A 21,004-nucleotide genomic window follows, 5' to 3' on the forward strand; every position below is an offset into this window, starting at 1 on the left:
AGTGGTGTTCTGTCCTGGTGGCGGTTGGAGGGGTGGGGCTCAAGGGTGGAGGAGCGGGAAGTGGAAGAGATGCAGTGGAGGGCATCGTCGACCATGTCTGGGGGGACATTGTGGTCCTTGAAAAAGGAGGCCATCTGGGTTGTACGGATTTGGAACTGGTCCTCCTGGGAGCAGATGCAGCGGAGACAAAGGAATTGGGAATATGGGATGGCGTTTTTACAGGGGGCAGGGTGCGAGGAGGTGTAGTCTAGGTAGCTGTGGGAGTCGGTCGGTTTATAGTAAATGTCCGTGTTGATTCGGTCGCCCGAGATAGAAATGGAAAGGTCTCGGAAGGGGAGGGAGGAGTCTGAGACGGTCCAGGTGAATTTGAGGTCCACCTTCCAACCCAACCTCAATTCACCTGGACCATCTCAGACTCCTCCCTCCCCTTCCTAGACCTTTCCATTTCTATCTCGGGCGACCGAATCAACACGGACATTTAATATAAACCGACCGACTCCCACAGCTACCTCGACTACACATCCTCCCACCCTGCCCCCTGTAAAAATGCCATCCCATATTCCCAATTCCTTCGTCTCCGCCTCATCTGCTCCCAGGAGGACCAGTTCCAAATCCGTACAACCCAGATGGCCTTCTTCTTCAAGGACCTAAATTCCCCCCCAGACATGGTTGACGATGCCCTCCACCGCATCTCTTCCACTTCCCGCTCCTCCACCCTTGAGCCCCGTCCCTCCAACTGCCACCGGGACAGTACACAACTGGTCCTCACCTACCACCCCATCAACCTCCATGTACAGCGTATCATCCGCCGTCATTCCCGCCACCTCCAAACGGACCCCACCACCAGGGATATATTTCCCTCCCCTCCCCTATCAGCGTTCCGAAAAGACCACTCCCTCCATGACTCCCTCGTCAGGTCCACACCCCCCACCAACCCAACCTCCACTCCCGGCACCTTCCCCTGCAAACGCAAGAAATGCAAAACTTGCGCCCACACCTCCCCCCTTACCACCCTCCAAGGCCCCAAGGGATACAACCATATCCGCCACAAATTCACCTACACCTCCACACACATCATCTATTGCATCTGCTGAACCCGATGTTACCTCCTCTATATTGGGGAGACAGGCCGCCTACTTGCGCAACGTTTCAGAGAACACCTCTGGGACATCCGGACAAACCAACCCAACCACCCTGTGGCTCAACACTTTAACTCTCCCTCCCACTGCACCAAGGACATGTAGGACCTTGGAGTCCTCCATCGCCAGACCATAGCAACACGACGGTTAGAGGAAGAGCGCCTCATCTTCCGCCTAGGAACCCTCCAATGACAAGGGAGGAACTCAGATTTCTCCAGTTTCCTCATTTCCCCTCTCCCCACCTTGTCTCAGTCAAATCCTTCGAAATCAGCACCGCCTTCCTAACCTGCAATCTTCTTCCTGACCTCTCCGCCCCCACCCCACTCCGGCCTATCACCTTGACCTCCTTCCACCTATCGCATTTCCAACGCCCCTCCCCCAAGTCCCTCCTCCCTACCTTTTATCTTAGCCTGCTGGACACACTTTCCTCATTCCTGAAGAAGGGCTTGTACCTGAAACGTCGATTCTCCTGTTCCTTGGATGCTGCCTGACCTGCTGCGCTTTTCCAGCAACACATTTTCAGCCCAAACGATAATATTCGGATTTTGTTGGCTTCTGAAATCCTGAGCATTATTTAAACTCTTTGGTTGCATTTGAATGACTGTCAAAACAGCAACCAAAACTCAGGTGTCAATTTCCCAGCTTATGATGACATGTGGAACAGGCTGACCTTTAGCTGGCATCTGTGACTGTACTTTCTATTCAGCAAAACCCGTTCTGTCTTAAAGTGATTGTTCATGCTTACGGCTTCATAACACCTCCCCCTTCAGAAAAATAAAACATGAATCAGCAGAAGTAAAAGATGGCTTCATTTCTTTTCCTCTAATTCTTAATCCCATTATTATAGAAAGTATTAATCTCAGTTATACCATTCATATTAATTTTGCACACCTATGTAACACTGAAATAAATCAAATCTTATCGAAACGTTTTCCTTTAAATTCGCGATAACACATCTGCTATCACATTTTAGGACCCACAGCATGTACATTTTGTAAGTTTAAAGTTGGTAACGTAAGACTCCAATGAAATAGTCTCATATTTTGGTCTTTAAATAATAAAAAAAATGCGAGAGGTTTATTGTTGTTCATAACCATCTCCGACTATTTGTTTGTCATATAAACATTAAAATATTGTCAGGTCCGTACCAAACTCAATCATTCTTTTTTTAATAATGGAGATTATGTTTTTTTTTTCTGGAGGATATTGAGTTTTTTCGACAAGGAGCTAATTGGTCATTCAATTCTATCATCATCTTTCTGTATCAATAAATCTCCGACCCCTAAATCCCTCACATTAAACACAATTTTCAAAGGGTTTCAAAATATTTTGTTCAGCTAAAACTGGTGCGGTGATTAATCCTGCTTTAAAATTCTCAAATGCCTCCTGGCATTGTTCTGTCCACCACAATTCTGTGTTCATTCAGCACAGCTTTAGAGGATTACAGGCTTGCTAGAAAGAAGCTCAGAAATGGACTGAGGAGAGCCAGGAGGGGGCACGAAAAAGGCATGGCAAGAAGGATTAGGGAGAACCCAAAGGCATTTTATTCATACGTGAGGAATAAGAGAATGATCAGGATGAAGGTAGGGCCAATCAGGAATAGCGGAGGGAACTTTATTGTGGAGTTTAAGCAGACAGGAGAAGCCCTAAATGAGTTTTTTTGTTCGGTTTTCACCAAGGAAAGGTAACTTGTTATAAATGAAAACTTAGAGGAGCTGCGATGCAGTCTTGACCAGGTCAAGATTGTGAAGTTGATGTGCTAGAAATTTTGGTAAACATTATGATTGATAAGTCCCCAGGTCTAGACCAGATTTATCCGAGGCTTCTCCGAGAAGCGAGACAGGAGGTTTCTAAGCCGCTGGTGAGGATATTTGCCTCCTTACTCTCCACAGGAGTCGTACCAGAGGATTGGAAGGAGGCGAATGTTGTTCCTTATTTCAAGAAGGGTAATAGGGAAATCCCTGGCAATTAGAGACCAGTCTGTCTTACGTTTACGGTCAGCAAAGTTTTCGAAAGAACTCTGACAGATAGAATTTATGCCTATTTGGCAAAGCAGAGTGTGATTAAAGGCAGTCAGCATGGCTTTGTGAGGGGCAGGTCATGCCTCACAAATCTTATTGAGTTCTTTGAGGAGTTGTCATGACAGGTCAACGACGGTCGAGCAGTGGATGTGGTATATATGGACTTCAGCAAGGCATTTGATAGGGTTCCTCATGGCAGGCTCATTCATAAAGTCAGGAAGTATGGGATACAGGGAGATTTGGCTATCTGGATTCAGAATTGGCTGGCTGACAGAAGGCAGAGAGAGGTTGTGGATGGAAAGTATTCTGCCTGGAGGACAGTGTTGAGTGGGGTGCCGCAGGGCTGTGTATGTGGTTCTCTGCTCTTTGTAGTTTTTATAAATGAATTGGATGAAGAGGTTTATGGGTGGGTTAGTAAATTTGCAGATGACACAAAGTTTGGAGGTGTCGTCGATAGTATAGAGGGCTACTGTAGGCTGCAGCGTGACAGAGACAGAATGCAAAGTTGGGCTGAGAAATGGCAGATGGAGTTCAACGTGGATAAATGCGAAGTGATGCATTTTGAAGATCGAACACGAATGCTGTATATAAGATTAAGACAGGATTCTTGGCAGTGTGGTGAAACAGAGGGATCTGGGTGTGTAAGTACATAGATCCCTCAAAGTTGCCACCCAAGTGGATAGGGTTGTTCAGAAAGCATATGGTGTTTTGGCTTTCATCGACAGGGGGATAGAGATTAACAGCTGTGAGGTTTTTCTGCAGCTCTACAAGTCCCTGGTGAGGCCACACTTGGAATATTGTGTCCAGTTCTGGTCGCTCTACTATAGGAAAGATAAAGAGGCTTTGGAGAGGGTGCAAAGAAGGTTTAGCAGGACACTGCCTGGACTGGATGGCTTGCCTTATGAAGAAAGGCTGAATCGGCTCGTACCTTTCTCTCTGGAGAGAAGGAGGAAGAGAGGAGACCTGATCGAGGTGTACAAACTAATGAGAGGAATAGATAGAGTCATGAGCCAGAGACTTTTCCCCAGGGCAGGATCAACTGGTACAAGACGTTATAGTTTGAAATTATTAGGAGGAAGGCATAAAGGAGACGTCTGAGGTAGGTTTTTTACACAGAGAGTTGTGAATGCATGGAATGCGTTGCCAGCGGTGATGGTGGAATCAGAGTCATTGAGGACATTTAAGCGACTGCTGGACATGCACATGGATAGCAGTGAGTTGAGGGGTGTGCAGGTTATATTTTACATTAGAATTAAATCTCGGCACATCATCGTGGGCCAAAGGGCCTGTTCTATGCGGTACTTTTCTATGTTCTAACAAATCCCTCAGTGGTGCCAATTCGCTGCTGAACTTTGCAACAAACTTTGCAATAGAATCACCTCGATTCCAAAAATCGAAGCACCTCTTTCTTCGAGGATGGTCGTCGAAATTCCTCAATGGCCTTTGTCTTTGTGTTCCACGGCGTCAACCTTCCATGTCCAATGCTGAAAATGTGTTGCTGGAACAGCGCAGCAGGTCAGGCAGCATCCAGGGAACAGGAGAATCGACGTTTCGGGCATAAGCCCTTCTTCAGGAATGGCTTGAAGAAGGGCTTATGCCCGAAACGTCGATTCTCCTGTTCCCTGGATGCTGCCTGACCTGCTACGCTGTTCCAGCAACACATTTTCAGCTCTGATCTCCAGCATCTGCAGACCTCACTTTCTCCTCTTCCATGTCCAATGTAATGTCCCAAGAATGTCACCTCTGTCTTCGCAAATTCTGTCTTCTTTAAGTTTATTACTAAGTTTGCTTCTTGTAATCGTTTAACATGCTCTGCCAGCTGTAACATGTGAGCTTTCAATCACATGCTGAAGATCACTACATCATACAGAAAAACTGCACAATTTGTTCATTTGGCCACAGCTCTGTTCCTGAGTCGTAAATGTGGCGGGAGCATTATTCATTCGTATGAAATACACGATAATGTTTTTGTCAGATCCGATATCTTTACCAGATAGTTTAACTGACTCGACATTTTTTTTATTTGAAAGAGGCCATTAAACCTGGCTTTGAAGTGATTTCCTACCACTGGTGGCAGTACTAATACGTCATCCCCACTGGAAATCGTCAAAGTTTCAGAGTTTTTATCTGCCACCTGCTTCACTCTATGCTGTGCCCTCTTCAGGTGCTGTTTAGCTAACTCACCTACTCCATCTAATCTCTCCCTCACCTCACATACATAATCCAAGTGTGAGATCTCCGACTTCGGTCCTTCAATTTATATTTAATTAATTTCAAAGGACCGCTCAGTTCATGTACGAATATTAACTCAACGGAACTGAACTGAGTAGATTTATTTGGGACATCTCTGATGGCAAGCAATTTAATGAGACCGTTTATCCCAATCATTCAGGCAACCGTGACAGTACGCTGTTAACATGGTCTTCAGCATCTGATGTTAACTTTCCAAGGCTCGCTGGGGTTCAAAATGGGCCGCACTTGATTTGAAGTGCTGTATGCCTAAGCTATGCATGACTTCTTTAAACAGCTGAGCAGTAAAATGAGACCCTTGGTCTGACTGAATCTCTCTGCGTAGCCCAGAGTGTGTAAAGAAAGCTACCAACTCCTCTACCTCCCTTTTTAGCTTAACATTCCGTAATGGAATTGCCTCTGGAAATCTGGTAGACACATCCATTATGGTCAGCAAATATTGGTTTCCACATTTTTTTAGAAAGGGGAGCTACACAATTGATCATAGTCCACGTGAAAGGTTCTTCGAATGCAGGAATTGGCAACAAAGGTGCTGGTTTTATTACTGCCCGTGACTTACCTACCATTTGGCATGTATGACATGTACAACAAAAATTAACCACGTCCTTGTGCATTCCAGGCCACTAGAAATGCTTCTGTACCTTATCCTGAGTCTTCCATACATCTAGGTGACTGCCTGTAGTTAGTTCATGTGCTACCAGTAACACAGTATGCTACCGGTAACACAATCTGGTGCACTTCGGCCCATTTCCCTTCTGCACTAACCTATCGTGGTCTCCATTTTAATTTTAGTATTCTATCTTTAAATTAATAACATTCAAGAATATATTATGTTTCCTTTTCTGTGTGTGTGTATGTGTAAGTGTGTGTATTTATCTGTTGTAAGTCCATTAGCCTTTCAGGACTAAATACCTCTGCCTGACCCTCTGCCTGTTCAGGTTTTGTTTCCGGCACCATGACATCAAACAGGATGTCTGTTAACTGCACATCAACTCCTTTGGCTTTTTTTTTCGTTTCTCCTTCCTGCTGTAACTTATGACAGTGGGATCTTGTAACTACACAGTCTGAAAAAAATCCTGGGTATTTGTCTTTTAACTCCCCAGTTCCCTCGTGTTGCTTTCACTTCTCCACCACAAGGGGTATCTCTCCCACCTTGGATCCTGCTAAATCGTTCCAAGAATAAACAGTATTCCTGGAACTGACAGACTGTCACTCACTGTCACTGTGACTTCCCCAACCTTGATTTGGCACTCCAACCTGATGTTACACAAGGGAATGCTTAATTTCTGTCCCCATTCCACAAATTATCACGCTCTTGAGTCACATGTCAGAAAGAGTGAAAATACTTCCATCTCTTACTATTAGAGGCTGAGGGAAAGTGAGTATTGCAGATGCTGGAGATCAGAGTTGAAAAGTGTGGAGCTGGAAAAGCACAGCAGGTCACGCAGCATCCGAGGAGCAGGGGAATCAACATTTCAGGCACAAGTCCTTCATCATGAAAGTGGGGAGTAAGGGAAGGGGAAGGGGGTTGAGTAATAAATAGGAGGGTAGGGATGGAGCTGGGTGGGAGGTAGCTTGGAAGGCGATAGGTAGATGCAGGTGGGGGTGATGGTGACAGGTCGGAGGGGTGGGTGGTAGGACAGCTGGACCCCTCAAACTATACAGCATCAACGTTGACTTCACCAATTTCCAAATCTCTCCTCCCCAACCTCATCCCAGATCCAACTGTATAACTTAGCAGTGCCCTCTTAAACTGTATTAACTGTCCATCTTCATTCCCAACTATACACTCCACCCTCCCCTCCGACATATCACTAACACTCTGACCTACTTCTTCCCATCGCCATCCCAGTGACCCTCCCGCCAGCTCAGCTCCTACCCTCCTATTTATCTTTCAGCCCAGTTGTCTCCCCGCCACATTTCTGATGATGGGTTTATGCCTGATATGTCGATTGTCCTGCTCTTCGGATACTACCTGATCTGTTGAGCATTTCCGGCGCCTCACTTCTCAACTCGTAGAGACTGAGCAGATCCCGTATCTCGCAAAGCTTTAACTTCTTGTCCTCCCCACACCTGCCCGCAACCCACACACCCCCCACCCCCCCCACCTCGTTCTTTCTGAGTAAAGTTTATCCACAGAGGCGAATTCTTTGTAGAGATCAGGCACTGAATCTATACCCAGCCCCTGCCTAAGCTGTGCACTCTCCAGGAGCTCCTCAGTTCCACTTGGGGTCTCCTTTACCAGTTTCACTAATGCCACTGGCTTAACCTATTTTATCACATTTGCCCAAAGTGTCTTCCTTCACTGCCCAGCACTGTGTGTCCCAGCTCACTGCAGTGAAAACACCTTTTCCCAAGGCCCTTCTTAAACCATCGGCACTGTAATTTTATGTGTTCCACGCCCTGAACGTGAGACACATGAGGCCTTTCACCACAGTTCAACTCCCTTGGGCATCTTTTTTCACCTGTGGTAAACTGTTGCCAGTGTGCTTTCCTCTATATCTTGTTATATAGGATCTCCCGTTCTCCCAATTTCTATCCTTCACAGGATGAAAATCCTCCCAGAAGGTAAATTTCATCTCATGCACCAATGCATATTTACCTGCCATTTCTGTTGCACTTCTCACTTCTTGAACTTTCTGTTCGTTCACATAAATTCTTACCATCTCTGGAAGTGAGGCTTTAAACTCCGCCAGCAGAATAATCTCCCTTTGAACCTCACAGGTCTTATCCATTTTTAAGGCCCACACCCAACTATCAAAATGACTGTGGTTAAACATTTCAAACTCAACATAAATTTGACCTTGTTCCGTCTGTATATTCCTGAATCTCTGTCTATATGCTTCTATTACCAATTCATCAGCACTCAAAATAGCATGTTTGACATCTGCATAATCTCTTGACGCCACATCTGACAGCACTGTTCATACCTCTCAAGCTGTGCCCACTAACTTAATCTGAACTAACATTACCCACAAGTTCATTGGACACATCTTCTGCCGAGTCAATTTTTCAAATGAAATAAAAAAGGCTTTGACATTTTTCACACCGAAATATGGCAAAATATTAACATAGTTGTATACATCTCTAAGTTCTCCCTTCATCTTCATGCTGCTAATTTAACTTTCTTATCTAATTCCCAACTTCAGAATTTCAAATTCTCTCTCTATTTCTTTTTCCTCTGTTTCTCTTTATCTTTCTTTTCTCTCTCTCTTTCTGCCTCTTTCTTTATCTTCTAACTCCAGTTGCCACATTTGTAATTTAAGTTTTTCTATCTCTACTCCCTGTTTCTCTGATACACCAACGTGCTTGATCAACTTCATTAAGATTTCAGCTTTCCTTTTCTCCCTGGTTAATCCCAATTCTAACCTATTTGTTAATTCTTAAAGTATGCCCTTCCTCTATCTATCTAAACGTTCTTGGCAAATTTGGGATTCATTTTCAAATCCCAGAACCTCTTTAGTATTGTTAAAAGACATTTATTTTTAATTTAACCGACACAAGGAAGCAAAATTAAGTGAATTATTTCACCTGTTTTATTTGAAAATCTAGGTCACTAACTGCCAAGTGATAGAGTCTGCTGGGACATTTTATACCCCAAATCTATTCAAATTTGTCCAACTCACATACGACAAGACCCGCTGTCATTTCGATGTCGAACCCCTCTGTTAATTAAAACCACACACTCAGAAAAGCTCACCTCGCCTTAGACTCTGTTAAAACATGAGGGACAGAGAAGTCCCAAATCCAACTATTAACAGAAAACATTATATGTATGTAAGTTATCTCACTGAGTTTGAAGGTTTGTTTTCAGATGTTTCGTCACTATGACGAGATCACATCATCAGCGAGAGTCTCTGCTGAAGCCCTGGTGGTATCTCCCACCTCTCTGTTTATAGCTCTTGGTTTCTTAAGTTGGGTGATGTCATTTCCAGTTCTTTTCTTCAAGGGAAGGTAGATACGATCTAAGTTGATGTTTTTATTAATGTACTTCTGGTTAGAAGGCCATGCCCCTAAAATCTTTCGTGAGTGTCTTTGTTTCACTTGTCCTGGTATGAGTATGTTGTCCCAGTCAAAGTGGTGCCCTTTGTGGTCTGTATGTATGGAAATTAGTGATAGTCGATCATATCTTTTGGTGGCTAGTTGGTGTTCATGTATCCTGTAGCACTACAACAGGATAGTTTGAAATTGTGGAAAACTGATTTTATATACCCTATTTAATCATTGTGTGTTCAGAAAAGTAAGATTGGTCATATGTGCACAACACATTCAGAATGAAAAACGGAGTTAACAAAAAATGATGCACATTACATATAAAATTTATAAAACATTAAAGCATTATTTGGTCCTCATCTGATGTGATATTTTCCCCTTCTATCAACATTCCCCCTTTTCTCGGGTTCCCTACTCCTGTCTCTCATTCTTATCAGGGTGTGTGTTATAAATTCTTGTTTCTGGTTTCCCAACTTATTTCAGTTAATCCCCTTTCTACCAGATATTAAATATATTGGCCTTCTGGGTTCTTTCCAAAGCTAGTGTCTGTCATATTATTGGAGGTAAAAATTCTGGCGTCAGACCCAGCATTTGAACGTATTATTCTGTTGTACATGCACTGTATAAAGGACCACAGCAAACAGGAATTGCCAAAACATTGAGGGATGTGCACCTATGTCTTTCGATAATCTATTTTACTCATTTTCCACATCTCCAAAATCTATATCCTCACTTACGTTCTTGTGGTTCTGTTCGCCGAGCTGGGAATTTGTTTTGCAGACGTTTCGTCCCTGTCGAGGTGATATTCTCCGTGCTTGGGAGTCTCCTGTGAAGCGCTTCTGTAATGTTTCCTCCGGCATTTATAGTGATTTGTATCAACCGCTTCCGGTTGTCAGTTCCAGCTGTCCGCTGCAGTGGCCGGTATATTGGGTCCAGATCGCCGTGCTTGTTGATCGAATCTGTGGATGAGTACCATGCCTCTAGGAATTCCCTGTCTGTTCTTTGTTTGTCTTGTCCTATAATAGTAGTGGTTGTCCCCGTCGAACTCATGTTGCTTGGCATCTGCGTGTGTGTCGTTTCGTGGCTAGTTGGTGTTCATGGATGTGGATCGTTAGCTGTCTTCCTGTTTGTCCTTTTTCGTTCTCTGTTTGTGTCTAGTTAAGAAATCCACCAATAATTCTTCGTGTCACATCTCTCAAAACTCCTTCTTTCGGTTTATATCTGTTGCTTTCTTCTTGATGTAATGTGATTATAATTGAGCAATGTAACTACAAAGACATGAGGGAGGAGCTGGCCAGAGTTAATTGGAAGGGGAGCAGAGCAGGAATAACCATGGAGCTCTTATCTGGGGATAATTCGGAAGATAATAAAATTCATCCCCAAAAAAATGAAACATACTCATGGGAGGACAATGCAGCCATGAGCCATAAGGCATCAAACCAAAAGAGAATACATGCAATGTGGTGTAGATTATTGGGATTCCAGAGAATTCATTGGCTCTGAAACTACATAAGGCTGGCATCACTGACACTACAGAGCTCTTAATCATTGTCAGGGAGAGAAACAGAGGGAAAGACATTCACCTTAAACACAGAAGATGGCATTACTCAAGGAAAAGGTATCAGATGAATTAAACAATTGAATTAAAATCAGTTTATTGATTTTGTGAATTGTCAGTTGGAAGCATGACCCGGGGAGAGACCCTCAGCAGTATGAGAATATGTAAATGAAAGTATTAGCACATCAGAAACCAGAGGTAAGTCATTGAGTGCAGGGCTGATGGGTAAATGGGGCTCGGTGTGAACTGGGTGACAGACAGCAGAATTGCTTTGCAGATATTGCAGCTCAAAGCTGTGTATCTATGTAGTGCAGTAGAGCACAGCAGCAGAAGAAGCAAAACAGCATTCAATCACAACCTGTAACTTTTTGCCCAGGATATTTCCTCCGTCTGCCCTTGCCATCAACCAGGTTTATTATTCAGTGATGAGTGTGGGTGAACATGTCCTGACAGAACCACGTGAATCTAAACCTGATGACAATCCATTAAAGCACTTGACCAACAGATCTGATCGAAGCTCCACAGTCTTGCCACATTCAGTCATAAATGGTGGTGGAAGGTTGAACAAATGACTGGAGGAAAGGGATCCACAAATATCCCCATCCGAAATAATCAAACAGCCTTACACATCAGTGTAAAAGACCAGGATGTAGTGGCTGCACCGTCCTCAGCCAGAGTGTCGAGTTGATGATCCAAAACACTCTCCTCATGCTGCCCACAGAATCACAGATGCCGGTTTTCAAACAATTCGATTCGCTGCACGTGACATGAGGAAACAGCTGAACACAGTAGATATGACAAAGGCAATGGGCCCTGACACCATTCCTGCAATAGGACGGAAAATTGTGCTGCACAACTAGCCGTGTCCCTGGGGAAGCTGTTTCATTCCAGCTTTGACTCTGACATCTCCATGGTAATGTGGAAAATTACTCAAATATATCCAGTCATTTAAGAGGGGAACGATTACAATCTGACCAATTACCACCCCCTCAGGCCCATCACTACAGTCAAATTGGTGTGAGCTCTTTTTGACATAGCTGTCAAGCAGCACAGAAACAACCCCCTATTGGTTTCCAATAGGACCCGATGTGGTTATGGTGCAGTTGTGGAATTGTCACTGGATTGTATGGAAAATAAAGAACATAAATGCGTGGGAAGGGTTAAAGCATGAAGACCACTGGCAATCTGTGGTCTGTGGAAGGCAGGAAGTGATGAGAATCGTGGAATGCTCTTACACCAATTAGCCGAGTAAGGTTAAGGCTGAAAGGTCACTATGGCGAGATGAGATAACACAAGTAATAATGCAAGTTTCTGTGTTGTGTTATTATGACAGGATTGGGATAACAAAATATTTGGGACATGACGTTAAAATATCTAATTAATAGTTTGCAGAGTCAGCTTGAGACAGGAGACTATTGTAAAAGATGGAATAGCTAAATATCTATCAGGTTAGTCTGAAATTGAAGATCACTGTAGCAGAGTTAGCAATAAGTATCTGACCGTGACATTAGAATAACATTAAGTAGAATGTACAAAGAAAGAGATATGGGAACTAACATCACTGGTTTATTGTGTAGTTGGAGTGAGGTACTTTGATTAATATAGTTGGACGTATTGATACGCTAACAGAGACATGATAAAAAAAATCCACTGACCCTGAGGTCCAGGGACATTCGAGAATCTGCTTTCTCAGTGTCACAGTTGTTTGTTTGCAAATAAAAGACCTACTTATTGAAGAACTCTCTTTGTCTCCTGGTGATTCTCTATATTTTCTCCACAACAATTGCTAATCCAGACCAGGCTAATGCTCAAGCAGCTGGTGGAAGTTAAAAACAATTAATAAAATATTGAGATGCAAAATCTGGTGTCAGTAATAGTGACCTTGAAGCCAATGTCGATTGTAAACACCAACTTGATTCCCTTATGCAGTTTCAGGAAGTGAATCACCCGTTCTTTCCTGGTCTGGCCAAAAAGTGACTCCAGACACACAGACATGTGATAAACAATTCAATGGTCTCTGAAACAGCCAAGCAAGACACTCTATTGCATCAGAGGTCGGAGCTGCGGTGAGAAGAACTTGAAGAAGTTTTCCACCTCTCTAAACAAGAATCTCAGTGCGTTTCTCTCTCACTGCAACCCCCAGGTCATCTCCTCTGCCCGGAACCTCTTCAACCATGTCCTGAAACAGACTCGCTACCACAGCCACGTTTGCCTTATCCTCATTTTCCCTTCCCCCACCTCACCCCAGCTGCAACCTTCCAGGTCAGCACCGTCCTCATGACCTGTCCTATCTGTCTATCTTTCTTTCCACCTATCCACTCCACCATCCTCTCTCTCCACTCTGCAGGCAACCTACCTTTATTCCTGATGAAGGGTTTCTGCCCGAAACGTCGATTTTCCTGCTTGTATAGCTGTCTGACCTGATGTGCTTTTCCAGCACCACTCTAATCTCGACTCTGGTTTCCAGCATCTGCAGCCCTTGTGTTTACCTGCTGTATTGCATCAAACTGCTCCGATGTCTTAAAGGATAAAATTGGACAGAACAACAGGCACCAGCCTCAGTATTGGAAAATGGAACGGGAAACACAGTCTTGATGACTCTGCAGAGACATCCTTCCTAACATCTGAGAACTTGAGACATCATTTACAGAGCTTTCCCCAGACTGCACAGAAACATCGGGAAAGGAGGAGGTCATTTATCACATTGTGGCTTACTCATTCTAGTTCATGTTCAAACATCTCCTCAATGCATTTATCCCACACAATCGTTAATTTTGATTAACCTTGGGAAGCTATAAAATAAGAAGTGCAGTAGTCCCTTTGGTCCATCGAGTTTGCTACCCAATTCATTATAATAATGACTGGGCCTTTATTTCCACACAATACTCCTGCTCTCCCATTATCCCTTTAGTGACCCAAAATCCTTATTTATATTCAGTGTATTGGTTTCCAGATGCAAGCACATTCTCCAGGTTCACCAGCCTCTGAGTGCAAACATTTAGTCTCATCTCAATGTAGAGTGTCTATCCTGTACCTAATACTTTGGGCTCTTGTTTTAGACGGCCCAGCTAGGGGAATTATCATCCCTGCTTCCAATCTGTCTCGCCCTGTCAGAGTTTTATATATTTCATTGGTATCTCCACTCATTTTCCTAAACCCCAATGGAATACAGGCTCTGTCACCCCAAACTCTGCTCCTACAACAAGCCTGCCATCCCAGAGATTAGTCTGCTCATCCTTCGCTGCTCTCCCTCAATGTCACATTTTCCCTTTATTAGGTATGGAGACCAAAACTGCACACAATACTGCACAATGTTCGAGATGGGGTCTCATCAAAATCCTGTACAACTGCAATGAGACACCCTCACTCCTGGTCTTAAATCCTCCAGGAATGAAGGTCAACACATCATTGATCTTCCTAACTGCTCCCTGTTCCTGCAATATTGCTTTCGGTGATTGGTGCACAGGGAGATTCAGATCCTTTTCAATGTTACAGCTCTCCACTTGGGTCTATGTACACTGGTCAGAGTGCCAATGCCATTCCCAGTATTGACTTCGGGCCTCAGAACTCATTGCTCTGCATAGACCTCGGAGGTTTTTTTTGCAGAAGGAGTCAAAAAAAGGTGCATATGTCCCTTTGTAGATCAACATGTTTCAAGCAACCCCTTTTCAAACGATACGCTGCCAATCTATTTTTCCCACCAAAGGGCACACCGTCACCTCTACTCACACTGCTTGCCATTTGCCACGTATTTGCCCATTCACTCCACTTGTCTCAATCACCTTGGAGCTTTTTTATACAATCTCCTCTTCCACTCACAATCCAACATCCTTTAGTTCTTTCAGCAGGCTGAGATATATTGTATTTGATTCCCACAACCAAATATTAAATGGGTATTGTGAAAAGCTGGGTCCCGTTCACCGATCCCTGCGATGCCTCAGCAACCTTCCTCTGTTTAAAAAAGTTTTTGTTTTCAATTTATTTATTTCGTGAAACTGGAAGTCACTGGCTGGGCCAGCATTTATTCCCTGTCCTCGTTCCCCTTGAGAAGGTGGTGGTGAACTGCTGGGTTGAACCGTTGCAGTTCACCTGCTGTGGTTGATGCACAATGCCATTAGGAAGGGAATCCCAGGATTCTGGCCCAGTGACTGTGAAGGAACAGTGATTTATTTCCAAGTCAGGATGGTGAATCACTTGGAGGGGAACTTGAAAATGGTAGTGTTCCCATAGATCTGCTGCCCTTGACCATCAAGATAGACATGCTCATGAGTTGGGAAGATGGTGTCTGAGGATCTTTGGTGAATCATTTCATTGTAGCATGTAGATAGTAAAACACTGCTGCTGCCGAGTGTTGATGGTGGAGCATTGTGGATGAAGTGACAGTCAAACTGGTTGCTTTGTCCTGGGATGGCATCAAGCTTCTTGAGTGTTGTTGGAGCTACACTCATCCAGGCAAATGGGGAGCATTCTATCACACTTCTGACTTATGCATTGTAGATATTGGATAGGCTTTTGAAAGTCAGGAGGTGAGTTACTCGCCACAGTATTCCTAGCTCTGAACTCCTGTGGGCGGCACGGTGGCACAGTGGTTAGCACTGCCGCCTCACAGCGCCAGAGACCCGGGTTCAATTCCCGCCTCAGGCGACTGACTGTGTGGAGTTTGCACGTTCTCCCCGTGTCTGCGTGGGTTTCCTCCGGGTGCTCCGGTTTCCTCCCACAATCCAAAAGATGTGCAGGTCAGGTGAATTGGCCATGCTAAATTGCCCGTAGTGTTAGGTAAGGGGTAAATGTAAATGTCGGGGTAGGGGTATGGGTGGGTTGCGCTTCGGCGGGGCGGTATGGACTTGTTGGGCCGAAGGGCCTGTTTCCACACTGTAAGCAATCTAATCTAATGCTCTTGTAGTTACTGTGTTTTTGTGGCGAGTCCAGTGAGTTTCTGAACAATGATTACCCCCCCCCCCCCCCCCCCACCAACCACCCCCAGGATTTTGATACTGGGGTATTCAGTGATGGTAAAACCATTGAATGCCAATTGAATGTGTTTAGATTGTATTTTATTGGTGATGGCCACGGTCTGTCATTTGTGTGGCATGAATATTACTTGCCACTTGTCAGCCTGGATACTGTCCAGATGTTCTTGCATTTGGACATGGATTGCTTCAGTATCTGAGGAGCCACAAATGTTGCTGAACATTGTCCAATCATTGGCGACCATCCCAACTTCTGGCCTTATAATGGAGGAATGGTCAATGATGAAGCAGCCCTGAAGATGTTTGGGCTTGACCACTGCCCGAGGGATTCCTACAGAATTGTCCTGGAACTGAGCTGACTGACTTTCATCAACCATGACCATCTTCAGGTGTCAGGTATGATTCTGACTGGTGGCGAGTTTGCCTCTGATACCCATTGATTCCAGTTTTGCTAAGGCCCCTTGATACCACACTTGCTCGAAGGCAGCCTTGTTTTAAAGGGCTGTCACCCTCACCCCACCTCAGGAATTCAGATCTTTTGTCCATGTTTGAACTAAGGTAATGAGGTCAGCAGCTGAGTGGCACTGGTGGAGCCCAACCTGGGCGTCCTTGACCAGATATTGCTGACCAGGAGCTGCTTGAAAGCACTAACACCTTCCATCACTTTACTGATGGTCGAAAGTAGACTGATGGGGTGGTAATTGGCCAGATTGGATTTGTTCTGCCTTTTATGTATAGGTGATACTTGGGTAAGTTTCCACATAGTCGGGCAAATATCATGGTTGTAACGGTATTGGAACAGCTTGGCTAGGGCAATGTCAATTTCTGGAGCACAAGATTTCAGTACTATTGCCAGAATGTTGTCAGCATGTGTACTCTTTGAAGTATCCAGTGTCTCCAACCGTTTCTGGATATCGCGTGGATTGAATCGAATTGATTGATGACTGGTAACTGAACTGCTGAGGACCACTGGAGGAGGCCGAGATGGATCATCCACTCAGCATTTCTGACTGAAGATTGTTGCGAATGCATCAGCCTTATGTTTTACACTGAAGTTCTGGGCTTTTCTATCATTAAGGATGGGGGTATTTGTGGAATCTCTTTCTCCGGTGAATTGTTTAATTAACGCCAGCGTTTCTCGACTAAATGTGTAAGGACTGCAGAGCTTAGATCTGATCTGTTGCTTGTGGGATCACGTAGCTCTGTCTATCATTTACTGCTTATGCTGTTTGGTGTATAAGTAGTCCTGTTTGGTGGCTTTACCAGGCTGACACCTCATTTTCAGGTTTGCCTGGTGCTGCTCCTGTCATCCTGCACACTCCATTGATCCAAGGTTGAGCCTCTAGCTTGATAGCAATTGTTGTGAGGGGGATATGCCAGGCCATGAGGTTGTGTAGGAGTACAATTCTCCTGCTATTGATGACCCACAACACTTTATGGACACCCAGACTTGAGCTGCTGGATCTGTTTGAAGTGTCCTACTTAGCACAGTGATAATACAACCCAAAATGATGGATAATATTCTCAATGTGAAGACGGGACAAAGCTTCAAATCCCTGCTCACGTTTTACATCAATCTGTTCAAGAGATTTCCAGTCCATTTTCCTGAATTCTGTACCTACACTCTCCTTCTCCCAAGTAAAACAGATGTGAAGCCTCATGTCACAATCTATCAATGTTCTCCAGTTTCACACACAGGTTGTCCCCTTTGGTTTCTAATAGACACTAACTGTTGGCTGATTGTTCTATTCTACTTGTACGTGTAGAATAGTATGAGATTCTCCTAATCTCGTTTGTTTGCACTTCTCCATGCCCTCTGTTATTCAGACCCCTCGATGTTTCTAAGTTTCTAAGATTAACTACGATCACCACTCATCCTTTGAAACTCAAGATCACAGGCTGAGTTTCCCCATCAGACAATTTTGCCATTTTAGAGATTAATCTGGAGAATGCATTTTGCAGTTCTTCTGTAGTCAGTATATTCGATCTTAGATTGGCACTCCAAACGGTACACAATATCCCAAGTTTATTCTCACCAACATTCTATGCAACTGGTGGACGACATCCTCTATATTCCAGTTACATCCACATGAATGTAAACCTAATTTTTACTGTCCCATTTGCATATGTTCTGCCCAATGCCTTTCGCATAACTTTTCTAATGAACTTACTGTATGCGTTCTTTAAGAAATGGGGCTCCTGAATATCAAACTATACGTTATCCATTGGTTCCTCATTGCCTATGTCTACAAGAACCATCTTCAAACCATTCCAAAAAAATGTTTGCCACTTATGGTTTTTCTTTCACCGATGCATTATCATACTTCCCAGTTTTGCTATCACCTTCTATATGTTTAGTAGCACATTATTTGTAATCGTGTCCAATAGTCCAACGGATGGCAAGTTATCTGGTCTGTAGTTCACCACTCTCCATCTTCATCCTTTCGTAAACTGGCGGATAATATTTATAACAGTCCCTTATCCCTATTGGCTACCTTCCTGTAGGGAATGTGTCGGAAAATAACATGAAAATTCACAATGCAATTAATTTGACTATTGCTGCTTTCTCTGAAATTTTTGTATGAAATATATCTGGTCTGTCAGATTTGTCAATACTCAATCCAGCTGCCTTTTCAAATACTACCTCATCACTGATATGAATGCTCTTAGACATTACTTACCCAAATCCCACGGTAACTTGGTATTTCTGGGAGAATTTCTGGATATTCTTGAATGAAGACAGACACAAAGAAACTATTTATTTTCTCTGTAATGTCTCTGTTCTCTACAACAAATTATCCTGTCCGCATACTCACTGTTCCTCATTTGATATTGTTTTTATTTCTCTTTCATACATTGATAGAAGCTTTTTAGCTGTCTTTATGTTTTTTTGTTTGCATGCTTTTTGACCTTCTTCTCAGTTTCTTGGTCATCCTTTGCTGGGTCCTACATTTCTCTGAATCCACTGGCTTACTACAATACTCGATATTGTTGTAAGCCACTTCCTTTGATGTAATAGGTAAATGAAGGTGGAGCTGAAAGTGATAGTTCGGAGAGGAGGATGGACCAGATTGATGGGAAGGAAGATAGTCACATAGAACATAGATATGTACAGCACAGAGCAGCCCCTTCGGCCTACGATATTATGCGAAGGATTAAGCCTAAAGTAAAAAATAAAATATACTTACCTACTCACCCCTCAATAGACTGCTGCCCATTTGTATGTTCAGCAGGTGCTTAAATGTCCCTAATGACTCTGATTCCTCCACCACCGCTGGCAATGCATTCCATGCATTCACAACTCTCTGCATAAAGAACCTTCCTCTGACATCTCATCTATACCTTCTTCCTAATATCTTAAAGCTATGACCCCTCGTCCCAGTCAACACTGCTCTGGGGAAAAGTCTCTGGCTATTGACTCTATTCATGCCTCTCATTACCTTAAATACCTTGGTCGGTCACTTCTCTTCCTCCTTCTCTCCAGAGAGACATGTCCAAGCTTAGTCAACCTCTCTTTATAAGACAAGCCCTCCAGTCCAATCAGCATCCTGGTAAACCTTGTTTGCACTCTTTCCAAAGCCTCTGTATCTTTCCGATAGTCGGGCGACCAGAACTGGACACAAGATTCCAAGTGTGGTCTCACTAGGGACTTGTAGAGCTGTAGCAAAACCTCGCAGGTCTTAAATTTGATCCCCCTGTTAATGAAAGCCAAAACACCATATGCTTTCTTAACAACCCAATGCACTTTTGTAGAAACTTTGAGGCATCTATGTATTTTGGATCAGAGTGTTGCTGGAAAAGCACAGCGGATCAGGCAGCATTCGAGGAACAGGAAAGTCGACAGTTCGGGCAAAAGCCCTTGATCAGGAATGAACACCAAGAGCCCTCTGTTCCTCAACATTGCTAAGAATCTTGTCTTTAATCCTATGTTCCACATTCAGGTTCGAACTTCCAAAGTGCATCACTCCACATTTATTCAGGTTGAACTCCATCTGCCATTTCTCATCCCAGCTCGGCATCCTGTCTATGTCACGCTACAGCCTGCAATAGCCCTCAATACTATCAACAGCACCTCCAATCATTGCGTCGTATGCAAATTTACTCAACCGCCCCTCAACCTTCTCATCCAAGTCATTTATAAAAATTACAAAGAGCAGAGTCCGAAGAACAGAGCCCTGCGCGTCCCGACTCACCATTGACCTCCAGGCAGAATACTTTCCATCTACAACCACTCTGTGCTTTCTGTCATCCAACCAATTCTGAATCCAGGTAGCCAAATGCTGTATCCCATACCTCCTGATTTTCTGAATAAGCCTACCATGGAGAACCATACCAAGTCCATATACACCTCATCTACTGCTTGACCTTCATCGACCTGTCTTCTCACCTCCTCAAAGAACTCAATAAGATTAGTTAGGCATGACCTACCCCTCACAAAGCTATGCTGACTGCCTTTAATCACACTATGCTTTCCGAAATAGTCATAAATTCTCTCCCTCAGAATTCTTTCCAAAACCTTGCTCACCACAGATATAAGACTGACTGGTGTTTAATTGCTAGGGATTTCCCTATTGTTTCTCTTAAAATGAGAAACAACATTCGCCTCCTTCCAATCCTTAGGTATGACTCCTATGGAGAGTGAGGAAGCAAGGTTTTTCACCAGTAGCTTCGCAACCTCCTTTCTCGCTTCCAAGAGCAACCAGTGTGGCCAATATGGCAATACCAGAGGTGTTCTCCGAAATGACTCATAAGTTGACGTCCTGTCTTGTCAATGTAGGGAAGACCACATCGGGTTTAATGGATGCAGTAGATGAGGCGTTCTGTCTCCCTTCATCACCTATCACGTTCAACCCCGTTTTCATCTACCTATCGCATTCCCAGCTATCTCCCCCTTGCCACACCCCCTTCTCATTTATCTCTCGGTATCCTTGGGCCACAAGCCTCATTCCTGATTAATGGCTTTTGCATGAAACGTCGATTCTCCTGCTCCTCGTATGCTGCCTGACTTCCTATGCCTTTCCAGCATCTTGCAGTCCCCACTTTCTCTTCACACCTTCATGGCTAGCAAGAATC

The sequence above is a fragment of the Chiloscyllium plagiosum genome, unplaced genomic scaffold (assembly GCF_037043375.1).
Source record: "Chiloscyllium plagiosum isolate Xiang-an unplaced genomic scaffold, Cpla_swu_hap1 HiC_scaffold_8, whole genome shotgun sequence".
NCBI lineage: Eukaryota > Metazoa > Chordata > Chondrichthyes > Orectolobiformes > Hemiscylliidae > Chiloscyllium > Chiloscyllium plagiosum.